The 12,458-nt window shown below is 41.2% G+C and overlaps 1 pseudogene; it reads left to right on the plus strand.

The window, feature by feature from the left end:
- The first annotated feature begins 408 nt into the window (after positions 1-408).
- LOC103736896 lies at positions 409-10,592 on the plus strand (annotated as a pseudogene).
- The last annotated feature ends 1,866 nt before the right edge of the window (positions 10,593-12,458 follow it).

Genomic DNA, 12,458 nt, shown 5'->3' on the forward strand with positions numbered 1-12,458 from the left:
AGGAACAGAGTTAGAAAGATGGAGCCAGATACATGTGCATTTAAAGAATGAGCTATAGTAACGGAAGGAAAAAATAGTCATTAAAATGAAATATGAACTTGAAAAGAAAGGGGCTTTAGTATTGAAAATGGAAGCAAGAATTATGCAAGTAGGAACAGGGGAGCTAAAGTAGGGGACAACTGAAATATTTTGGTGAGAGAAAGCATTTATGACCAATATAAGCTTGGGAAGACCGAGCAGACATAAAGCAGGCTCTTTCCTCCCTGCCTGCTCACTGCTGACTGGCATGGTCAGGCAAAGTCATTTCCAATGGAATATGGAAGTTTAAATAAATGGGGTACAGATTTCATTTTTAAAAAAGTAACCTCTTTAAAGCAAATCAATTGAAAGTGTACATGGCTTATTGCCATGTCAACCGATGTCTTCCTGGATAATATGTCTCCCCAAGTGAAGGTAAGCCAACTTGGGCTTTGATTTTATTTAGCATCTCTCCATCCATTTGGTCTAGGTAGTAAGTACCTTTGTGGGTGCCAAACATTGTATTAAAGAATGGGGAAACTGTGTTAAATAAAAATAGTGGACTCTCTGCCCCAATTGCTTTTCCATCTCATGGAAGTGACAGGCCTGAAACAAAAAAGTCACTTATAAAATGAACAATTTTAAGTTTAGGGAGCAACAGAAAGATGTGGGTGCTAAGAGAGTACAAGAAAGCATGTGATGAGGGCCCTGACTTACAAGGACATAGCGTTTGAGCTGAGATCTAAGGAGCACAAGAAACACATAGGAACGACTCTCAGGGCAGAGGCTTATCAGAGAGGCCCCGGAGAGGGTACAGTAGGATTACAAACTCTGGCTGGGAGCAGTATGAGCGTGTGACTGGGAAAGAGAGACAGGGCTCTTCAGCCACAACAGAGAGCACAGTTCTGGCTGTATTAGAATTCCCAGAGACTAGACAGAAACCTGAAGGCTAAAAAAAAAAAAAAAAAAAAAAATGCTGGATGGACCAGGGTGGGGACTGGAGATGACTCAGGGTAAGGCCCACAGCGTCAGGGAGTTCCACAACTCTAAGAAGAAGCTAGGGACTGGAGCTGACCTGGAGTAAAACACACAGTCACAGGAGTTCCACAGCTCATGGTAAAAGCTGAAGTCCCAAGGAAGAAGCCTGGGCTGACCCTCAGAGGAAGACTGGGATAAAGTCTGTGGCTCTGAACACCAGTCCCACAGAGGGAGACAATACCTCAACCCTACTACAACCTAGTCCTCTCCTGAACATTGTAAGTACCTTCACTGAATAAAGAAAGGGAGTTTGAATTAAGGAAGCAATTAAAGATAAATAAAAACTCAACCAACCAACAAACTAACTCCAAATGTGCAAGTCCTAACATAGAAACAAAAACAACATGAAAAACCAAGTTCACATGTCTTCTCCAAAAATGACAAATTCCGCAGTAACGGCTCCCAATGAGAATGGTCTGGAAGAGCTTCCAGACAAAGAATTCAAAGGAATAATTATAACTATATTTGATTAACTCAAAGAAGACGTAAACATAATCAAGAAAATAACAACAACAGCAGCAGCAGCAGCAACACAAGAACTCAATGAACTAAGGAGTCAATTCAAGTTACAAATGTAGAAGTGAAGAGCCTGCGAGGTAGCTCAGCAGCGGAGGCCTTCCTGCTCTTGCAGATTTCTGTTCAGTTACCAGCACCCACAGAGAGGATCACAACCACCTGTAACTCCACTTCTATGGGATCTGACCCCTTTCTAGACTATCTGAACTGTTTCACATGTACTACACATAAACTTATGCAGCCACACACAACTACACATAGATGAACACTAACTAGTCTTTAAAAAATAGAATTCAGTACAGAGATGGAATTGCTTTAGAAAAAAAAAAAAAAAACAAATAAATGATGTTACTAATGAAGAACTCAATAAATGGAATAAAAATAAATCTCAGTGGAAAACCTCACCAACAAAGTGGAGCATGTGGAAAACTGTATCAGGGCTTAAAAACAAAGTGGACACTTTGATAGCTGCTGGAGTGGCTAGAATCAGTGTCAGTTCCCTCCCAAAGGCTTCTAGATAGGGGGAGAAAACAAATTCAGCCATCATTTTAGAACAGTAGTGGGTTGTCTCCCTTAGCTACAGGTGGGCACTACAGTATTGCAGACCAAGATTTGAAGTCTTACATCTGAGCAGCATTTTCTGCTTAGAAGCAAAATCATCAATGAGAAATAACTGTCTAAATAACATTTTATATGGACTTAAGCCGAATGTCTGGGAAGTGTGATTCCTGAACACTTAAAGAAATATACTGATCTTTTTAATCTTTGGTGATACTTTCCTTTTGGGAAAAGTTGGCCCAACTGTTTTGGCATTCAGTTGGCCCAAGTAAACGAATTTATTTTTACTCTTAAGGTTGTTTGAGGATCTGTTCCTCAGGGGTCACATGGGCTTGGGAGGAGCCCCTGGCTCCTTTCTTTTTCCAGTTCCACCCCAGATAAGTCAAAAGTCTTACTCAGGATAAAAAGACCCCAAAGAAAAGTAGCCAGTGTCTTAGCTAAAAGTCAAAATGTTCTTGGGCCTTTTAGCAACATACTCTGTTCCAAAGGCCAAAAATGTCAAAAGTATTTCTTAGGCTCTGGCCAGCATACAAAAGACAGAAGATAGGAAAAAGGAGGAGTTTAACCTGAGTTAAGACACAGAAAGATGGGCAGACCCAACAGAACCCCATGGTGACTTATAGGGACTGCACTAGGGGCTAGAATTCTGGGAAGTAAAAAATATATTATCTCATTAAAGGGATATTCATCTCTTTTCATGGTTGAAGGTGGACTTGCCATCCTGTGGCATGGTCCCATAGCCAGATCATTCACATGCTCAACCAGGCTAATACTAGAGGAGACAACAGCCTGTTTCCATTCTTTTTTCTAGGAGGCAACAGCTTTCCCTTAATGGACCTTCAATGCTAGTGCAACCTTAGGAGGTACAGAAGACACCAAGAGCAGCACACTGCACGGTGCCAAGCACTGAACAAATGTCAGCCCTTAGGACTGTGTGGATGTCAAAAAGGAGAGAGCCAGAACGATGAGGTCACCTGGTGTCATTCAGGTTACATAGCAATTATTCCTTATTGTATGCATTTTTCTATTAGCTTCTAGCTTTGAAAGTCACTGTGCTGTTAGATTTCTACTCAAAGCGTGATTTTTTTTTTTCCTGAGTGATGGAACTAGAACAAAGAACATGTCTAATCCCCCACTGCTTACACCTTTATCTTCTAAAAACTTCAAATCTTTCTACCAGTGCCTGGTCTTGCTTGGGACTTGTCCCCCTTCCTCCCTTGGATCTCTAGACTCTCTAAACTCCTCTGGTGTTCCATATCCCACAGGCTTTGCACCATTGCCCCCTCGGTTTCATGCTGAGGCCTCTTCGGTGCTGATCAGTTTCTTTCCAGTTGCTGTGCCTTTCATCTCAAACACCAGGGAGACAGAAGCAGAAAGTCAAATTGTTTCTTTAAAAATCAGAATTTATTATGTCCCAGTGTCACTTTTATTAATTGCTTAACATTAATGGTATCCAGACATACAGAATTTTGTCTAAACATTTAACTTTTGTTTTTCATCAACGAAGCCCTCTGTATTCTATACACGATGATATACCTTCTGCTGTAGACTAGTTACACATGGTGGATTTATTTACACCAGGGAAGCTCAGAATTTGCTCTTTGAATAGTATCACTAAGAAAAAAAAAAAAATCTACCCACATCAGAATGGAGCTGAACCAACCAGACAGGTAAAAGGGAATTTTAACATACTACCCAGTGCCTCTCATTTTACCTCCTAGAGGATTTCCCCTGGGCCTGCTCTTGTCAACCAAACTCTGCTTGTTCTGTCCATGACAGAGTCATAGGAAGAAAACATCTTGGATTTAGATCCCGGACCGCTTGGAAATAGCCAAAGAAAATCATTCCATAGGTACAACAAGGAGAAGACGATGCTTTACTATTATTATTATTATTATTATTATTATTATTATTATTATTATTTTGTCCTCAACTCTTTAAAGAAAAAAATCTGTAAGAGATAGCAAAGGAATCCTAGTCAGTGTTAGGAATATTTTAGCAAAATACAATATCCTAAGGAACAAGAATTTATTCAGGAGAAATAATTAGAGAAGTCAGAGTCCTTATAATCATCCCTTGTGTACCGTATAGTTTAAGAACAAATCGAGAGTGTTAACAGTTAGAATAGGTACCAAAGTTCTACCAGCCAGCCTGACTTTGAGAAGCATGTGCGTTTCTTTCACATATAACACATTAATCAATTGCCCATTAGTGTGCATCTCAGCTGAGAAATGTTCAGTTTTTATTATATATGAAGCATTTAGCTCTGATCTCAAAATTGGTTTTTGAACATACTTCTTAGCAGGGCTGCTTTATCTGCACACATTTCATAAAGCCATCTCACTGGATGAGATGGGGTCTTCTCTCTGCCTATGTGCTACACATGGCAAGTCGAATGATTTATATCCTGGCAAACAGACTGCCATGGGCAGGCATTTCAATGCTATGCCAATTATTTAGATGTATTCAGAATCTTGCCTTTTCTTGCCAATGGATACTGAGTTTTCTCCAAGAGCTCTGTGTACATGTCAAGATATTGTTTTCTCTAGAGAGATGCCAAAACCAGATTTATCCTATACCTCCAAGGTTAAAGAAATGAGGGAGATGTCCTTTGCTTTTCTCTACTTCTTATTCCCAGGAAATAATTCATCTACATCCACACAATGACAGCTCTTGGCATGAACAAAGGTGTCCCAAGACAAGCCAATAGGCATCATGTAATTGTTCATGATTTGTATCAGTTTACTTAGCATATTTGTAGGTGTTTGAGTTTAAATATTAGTCTTGCTCAAAATAAAACAAAACAAAATTTATAAATACCTTGTTTTGTAAATATTACTTTATAGTCATATAGCTCAGAAAATATTAATGTTGTCCAGCAGGTGAAGAAATCTAATACCAGAAAATTTCAAGGAAAGTACAAATCAGCTTTTCTTATTAGATGCCACTGATTTTCTTTCAGGACAGGGAGACAATTTGCATGTATTGTTTTGTTACGGACTTTCTTTTCATGGATACAGCAAAAGGCCCTTTATACTAACACTCATTTCAACATATACCCAGAGTTCCTGGGCTGTAAGTGGGAAAGAAAAGGGAGGACGAGGCGAAAAGTGCGCAGAAGCTACTCAGGTGCAAACAATAGTTGTTGAACTTTTGTTTTCTCTTTCTCTTGCCTTATTTCTTTACATACCCCATTAGAAGATTGTTTTGAAATCAGTAATAATGCCACAGCACAAAAGCACCTCTCAGTTGAGTTATCCAACTCAGTCTATGACTTTGTGTGTGTGGTGGTGCTGAGAATTGAACCAAGGACCTTGTACATGGTAGGCAAGAACACTAACCCTGATCTATGGTCCCAGAGCTTTAAAAAATATTTATTGAGACAGATTTTCAGTAAATTGCCCAGTTTGTTTCTATAGTAACTGGGTGCTACTAAGTCTGGCCACCATCTATATTTTCAACAACAGACATTACTTCCATGTTATAGACAGAGAAAGAAGAGATAGATACTAATTATTAAAAAGATCCATTTGGGTAGAAGCAACTGAAAACATAATCCAGTTTATTAATTTACCAAAATCAGTAAACAAATAGAACTAAAACAAAAGTATCATTTATAAAACAACACAAAGTAGAAAATACTGAGTATAACTTAATCAAAATAGGAGAAGACGAGTATACTAGAATCTACAGTGTATTACTAAGTGTACATACACCTAAGAAGAGGGACTCATACTATGTTCATGGTGGATTAGAAGACTCCGTACAGTTAAGATGTTAGCTCTTCAAAAAATTGTTTAAACACAATTATAATAAAATGGCAATGCATTATTTGTAGAAATTAACTGTGATGTGGGGAAAATGGGAGATGGTTTTGAGAACAACAGAGCTCCCCTTGACTCTGGGTGGCCTTTTAACCTTTTTACTAGGTAGTTAGGATGCTAGATGCTCACAGCCACACAAAACTCCCACTTAGACACTGGCCTTTGGGTCCTTGTCTCATGAATTTGAGGAATGAAAATCAAGGACAGAGGGTGAATTTGGAGAGAAGTTTATTATAGATGAGAGAGAGAGAGAGAGAGAGAGAGAGAGAGAGAGAGAGAGAGGTTGGAGCTCCTGTATAACAGAAGCAGGTCCAGGAAAGAGGATTCCATTGACCTGCTAGTCTGACATGCTAGAAATGCTAGAATTCTAGATTGTTATAGTCTGAATTTTTGTTTCCCCACCACATTCATATATTGAGACTTGATTCTGAATGGATAGAATTTATAAAATTTGGGATGTGGCTAGGTCATAGGAGAATAGCCTTTGTGAATAGGATTAATGCCCACCTCACAAAGAAGATATTCAAATAATCAATTAACATGATGAGATGTCAATCTCAATAGGAAAAATGAGGTGACTCATGGTGAGTCCTAGAATAGCTAGATTTAAGTAAAGGATAAGCCAGCTAGTGGTACTAGGAAAGTTACTAGGGAGGTTGAGAGGCAGGGTGGGTCACAAGTAAGAAATCTGTTTGGAATACAGACTAAGTTCAGAGTCCAGCCTAGGCAATTTAGGGAGAACTTGTCTTAAAATAAAATGGAAAAAGAAGACTGGAAATAGAGCTCCATACTAGAGCACTTGCCTAGCATGGGCAAGACCTTAAATTTAATCCCCAATATTGAAAACAAAACAAAACAATCCAACAGTATCAAGTATTAGTGAATATACAGAGCAACTAGTGCTCACAGATATTGCTAATTGGTATATAAAACTATGGCAACCAATTGGAAATAGTTTGACAGTTTTCTCTTAAGTTAAACATAAACTATCCACGTAACCAGCAATCCTATGATGAGTCATTTACTCAAGACAAATAAAAACATTAAGCTGCACAAAGATTTGTACATCAATGTTGACAACAGTTCTAGTCAGTTAAGACTATCTAAGCAATTTAAGGACCATCAATATGAAAACAGATAGATCATGATACATCTATACATAGAAAACAGATGCTTCTTTACTTAAATTTTTATTATGATGGAAAAATGATTCAGTGCATCAGAGTGATTTGCTATTGTTTTATTGCTTCCATTTCCAAATATTCTAAAAATTATGTGTATGTATATGCATGTATGTGTATATGAGCACAGGTACCTTCAAAAGCCAGAGGAGGGCACAGGATCCTCTGGAGCCCAAGTTAGACGTGGCTGTGTGCTGTCTGACATGGGAGCTGGGAACCAACCAAACTAGGGTCCTCTTCAAGGCACTACATACTCTTAATTGTTGAGCAATCTCTCCAGCCCCCATTTCCTCGTTCTTCATCTCCAAATTGTCCTATGTTAGTTTATGCTCCTTCACTAGGCAGGGATTACCTAGCTGTGGTCAATAAATCTACATAAAAGCTTTTGTTATCAGAAGTGCCTGCTCTCTGTCACAGAATCGGAAGGAACCCTTGTCCTCTCCCAACCTCACTTGGCTGCTCCTTCTGAAGAGAGGAAGGCCTAAAAGGTTACTGGCTCCCAGCTCCTTGCATTGCGAAGGTACCAAACTCTGAATCCAGACAAGAATCATCTTCTAATCTGACTACAGCTAGACAGAGGCCTTCATGGCCACATGGCTCCAGAGTGTCATTGCCCAGCCCTTGGAACTGAATTGGGAACCTAGAACTGTTTCCCTATCCAGTGTTATTCCTGCTTCTGTCTTCCTATGTCCTCCCCTTTACTGTAGGTATGATTACCCTCGAGGTGTCAAATTCTTGGTCCTATCCAGGCAAACATGCAGATATTTCTGGTCAAGGATGATTCTTGAGGGTCTGAGACATGTTACCTCTCTAGCTGCTTCGCAGAGGCCCACTGAAGCATGGGGACTGGAATACATAGAGGGGACTCAAAAGTAGGCAAGTCAGTAATAAGAGAGAGTGCTAGGTGTCTCTCCTGGTCTCTCCATCCACTTTCACAGTGGGTGGGGGTATCACTTCCAAAAGCACAGGTGGAATGGGTTTTGCCTGTGTGTGCCACCTATCAGTTTCTAGGTCTGACAGTCTTTTCCTTGTCATTCTTATCTGGTCTTACTTCTTCCTTACAAAATTCAATACAAGAGAATTATAAGGTTTTGGGGTGGCTGAGAAGAATGAGAGGCCCAGGGAAGAAGTTAACACAAGTTCAATGAGCAGCATCTCTGTACAGCAAGCTCACGGGCCTTAGCAGTAGCTCCTTACCCACCTGTTCTCTCCCAGATTCCTGTCTTCTAAAGTTCTGCTCCATCTACAAATGTCAAATTCCCCTTATTCTCTCTCCTATCTAAAATATGCTAAAATGGACTTTCTGTTATTTATTTACTATAGGGATATTCCTCACTAAATGATCATTTTACCTTCTTCCTAAGAAACTATATTAGTTGAGCATGATGGCACATGCCTTTAAGGCCAACACTCAGAGGCAGAAGCAGGTGGATTTCTGTGAATTCTAGGCCAGCCTGGTCAGCATAGTGAGTTCCAGGCCTGCCAAGGCTACACAGTGAAACCCTGTCAAAAAAATGAAACTTTATTAGTCAGAGTCCTCTAGAGACACAGAACTATGTAGAGACATAGAATATATGTAATTTATATATTTAATAAATTGTATATGTATAACATTAAATCAGCTTAGGTAAAAATATCAACAATTACCTCATCTGAGAAGTCAAAACTTTGGTAGTCACTCCATCCTTGAGACTGGCTGCCTTGGCAGTGGGACCAGCGCCTCAGTAGGTATCTCACAGTGGGAAGGGTGAGAACCCAGTAGGTTCTCAGCCCTCAAGGCTGGGTACCTCAGCAATCTCAAGCTGGCACTGAAAACTTAGAGGGTTCCTGGAGAGCTTTTTGTCCTTAGTGAGCCATGGAAGTCTGGAAATGCTCATTTTGATGTCAGCAAAGGAATCAACAGCAACCACAACAGGGTAAAACAACTCAGAGGGAAGGGGAAGGCCAAGTGAGCAAAGGGCGAACAACTTCCTTCTGCTATGCCCTTTTACTCATCTGGGCTGTTCCCAGAAGGTGTCATGCCTTGGGGTAGGTCTTCTCACATCAGTTAAGACAATCAGAACAGTTCCTTAGGTGACGCTCCCTACTCAGGTGATTTCAGTTTGTAGCAGGCAGCCATCAAAAGCAACCACCACAGTAACTAAGTTCAAATACTACCTGATTATTGTAATTCCCCTCAGCCTGCTCTTCATGTGTGTATGCATGTGTCTATATGTGTTTGTTGTATGTGTATTTATGTGTGTACATATACATTATGTTAATTTATGTGTGGATATTAATGTGTATGTTTGCAGATGTATTTATTGGATTGTACACACGTGTGCTAAGTGTGTATGTGTGTGTAGTGCATGTTTTGTGTGTATATTTCTATATGTAATCTAGCCATTCAAGCAGTGTTTGGTACTTGCTTTTGGAAAGAAAATAAAATAGTTCTTTTTTATTTTTATGATGTTGGGAATTGAACTCATAGTCTAGTGTGTACCAAGTATACACTGAGCTAAACCCTCAGCCCCAGGAAGGAAAAAATTCCAACAAAACAAGTTCTATGCTGGAGCACAGCATCATTACTTACAAGCATATGGGACGCTGCACTGCTCTGGACACCACTCCACTGCCCAGCACTGCCAAAGACTGTACGGAACACTAGAATTTTTCAAGACATGGAAACTGACAGGGCAAGGGTGGCTTTACCTAGAAGAACTAATAACACCCATTCTGCAGAATGATGGGGTACCCATGGGAGAGCTCTTCAAGGAGATAAGAAGCCTCTGAGAACCATGGGCAAAGCTAATTCCTTGTTGCTGGAGTCCTGGGTCTCCTATGCAAGAGCTAGAGTCCCCCCAAAGGTAGAAATGCTGTAGGAGAGGCTGAGTTGAGCTGGAAGGAATTTCTACCTGAAGGTCAAGACACTGGATCATTTGTTGCCAAACAGAAGGTGGAATATGAATTTGGAGAGGAGTCTGGAGTCCCTGGCCAGAAAGCACTTGCCTTTGAGGATCTGTACAGACAGCTGGGGAAGCTGCTATGGGAAAATAGCAGTAACCAGCAGGTGTTGACTGGATAGAGGTCAGGCTGAATGAGCAGCAGATAGCATTCAATACATCAGTTCGAGCTGCCCTAAGTGACAACTCTTTTGCAATTATCTTTGAGACTCCTCTCTGAGAGGATGTTGCAATATTGAAAGTCAGAGGACACTGTTACAAAAATACCCATGTGCTGAGAAGTGCTCTATGACCTGCAGGCTCTTGTGGTGACCTTACGACATCTTGGCAACTTGCTTCGGATATTCTTTGATACATGGTATGATGAGGACAGGGTGAAGGAAGAAACTTCCTTCAGCTGTGTGAGCAGCAAGGACCCTGCTGAGCTATGGGGCAAGGGTGTCACCCTTAAATCTGTCACAGCCTTCTTCAACTGACTTGGGAAGGCTGAGGAGGAGGAGTCTGACCACTACTGATGGCAGGTAGGGCCAGGGGCCTGGAGCAGTGGACATGCGAATGGGCCAGTCAGCCAGCCAGGAATGTGGACTGTAGGGGGCAACTGCAGCAGTGGCAGCAGAGCCAGTGGGTGTTCATAGTCCGATGTGTCTGAACTAGTAAAGTGACTGATGAAGCAGGATGACTTGGAACCGTCTGGGGTACCCTTCGGGATGCTGCTGGTGTCCCTCTTCTCCCCCTGGGACGTGCACGTGTGCGCGCGCATGCACACAGACGTGCACATATATAATTGTGAAATTTGGTGTGCCTTTGAGGGGGGCGGGGATGAGCACTACCATCTGCCCCTGCTCTTGTATTTTCTGAAATTGCTCTTTCGACTAGTGTCCTTGCTGCTGGGAGCATGTGTCCCAGATCCTGTATCACCTCTGTGCTTGCGGGGGGGGGGGGGGGCGGGGGTAAACAGTGCCTATAATTATTAAACATGAATTTAATTTCAAAATGAGTCCTAACAACTAATTTTTTAAGTTTTTCAATTTTTTCAGTAGTAACAACAACAAAACAAACCAACCTTATTATTGTGTCCACAACTTTCACATCAGCATAGGACTTTGCATTTTTCCCTAAACACTTATTCCAAATTACCTTATTGCTAAAAAAGTAAATGCCAGTAATGATCTCCTTCCCAATTCAGTGAGTGATTTCCACTCTAATTTAATCAGTGAGCTTCCTAATTCAATCAGTGATCTTCAGAATTTAATCACAGATCTCCTTCCCAGTACAGTCAGAGATCTCTTTCCCTGTTCAATCAGTGATTTCCCTCCAAATTCAATCAGTGATATTCCCAACTGAGTCAGTCATTCCTTCCCAGTTCAGTTGGAAACTCAAAGGTCTTCTAAGGGTATCTCTGAAGGCGGTGCAAAGCATGGTTCTCAGATATACATATAATCAAATCTTCTAATTCCCTGGCTATACCATGCTCTGCAGAAAGACGGATCCACTTTACACTGACTGAGCTAACCTTCCCACAGTGCTTCCCGATGTGGACTTAGAGGGCTCCTTGCTTTTCTTTTTCTTGCTCAGGAAGTAGTCACAGTAGCTTCAAGCGTGTTCACTCCCTGAGCCAATTAATTCTTCATGGGAGAATAAAGCTTCCAACTTAGCTTCAGGTATTTCCCAGTCTCCCCTTCAACAGTGGGCATAAGAAGCACAAAGGCTCAGAATCGGGGTGGAAAATATGACTCAAACTCAGTAAGCTCATTCCAGATGGCAGCATGCTACCTGAATGTAAAGCAAACTAACAGGAAATCTGGCTTTCATTACAACAAAGCAGTTTGTATGTAGCTATAAAGAATTTGACCAGAAAGGAACTAGTTAGCGCTCCTCCAGGGTGCTGAAACTGCTGAGCATTTACTAGCCTCCTTAATCAGTATTTCTCTCTCAAGGCCCATGCTCTAAGCTCCGTTTGCTCATTGCTTTCTCCTGGAAGGCAGGTGTACCTTGTCCTTGGCCCTGTCTTGGCTCTGTTTTCATAGAATCATATGCGCAGAGTCCCAGGAGCTTGTAGGAGTTTGTTTCCATGTGGTCATGTACCTCCTAGTTTTCTGGTGCCTGGCACTGTACCTGGTTATAGTCCTCTTCAGATGTTTGAGGGATGTTGAAGAAATAGTTCTCTATCCTTCTCTGAAAGCTCTCGTATGAAGGAGAGCTGCTCAAGTGACTAGCCCTCTTGCTTTGTTTCCAAGCCTGGTGAGACTTTGATAAACAAAAGTTCTCTCATCTTTAACCTTTTGGAAGGTTGTAGGAATCTTTAGGAGGTGGTACCTCACTGGAGGAAGTGGGTGAAAGGAGATGGGCCTTGAAGATTTCTAGCCCAGCCCCACTTCCCG

This window comes from Nannospalax galili, unplaced genomic scaffold (assembly GCF_000622305.1).
Source record: "Nannospalax galili isolate Female #2095 unplaced genomic scaffold, S.galili_v1.0 scaffold54, whole genome shotgun sequence".
Lineage (NCBI taxonomy): Eukaryota > Metazoa > Chordata > Mammalia > Rodentia > Spalacidae > Nannospalax > Nannospalax galili.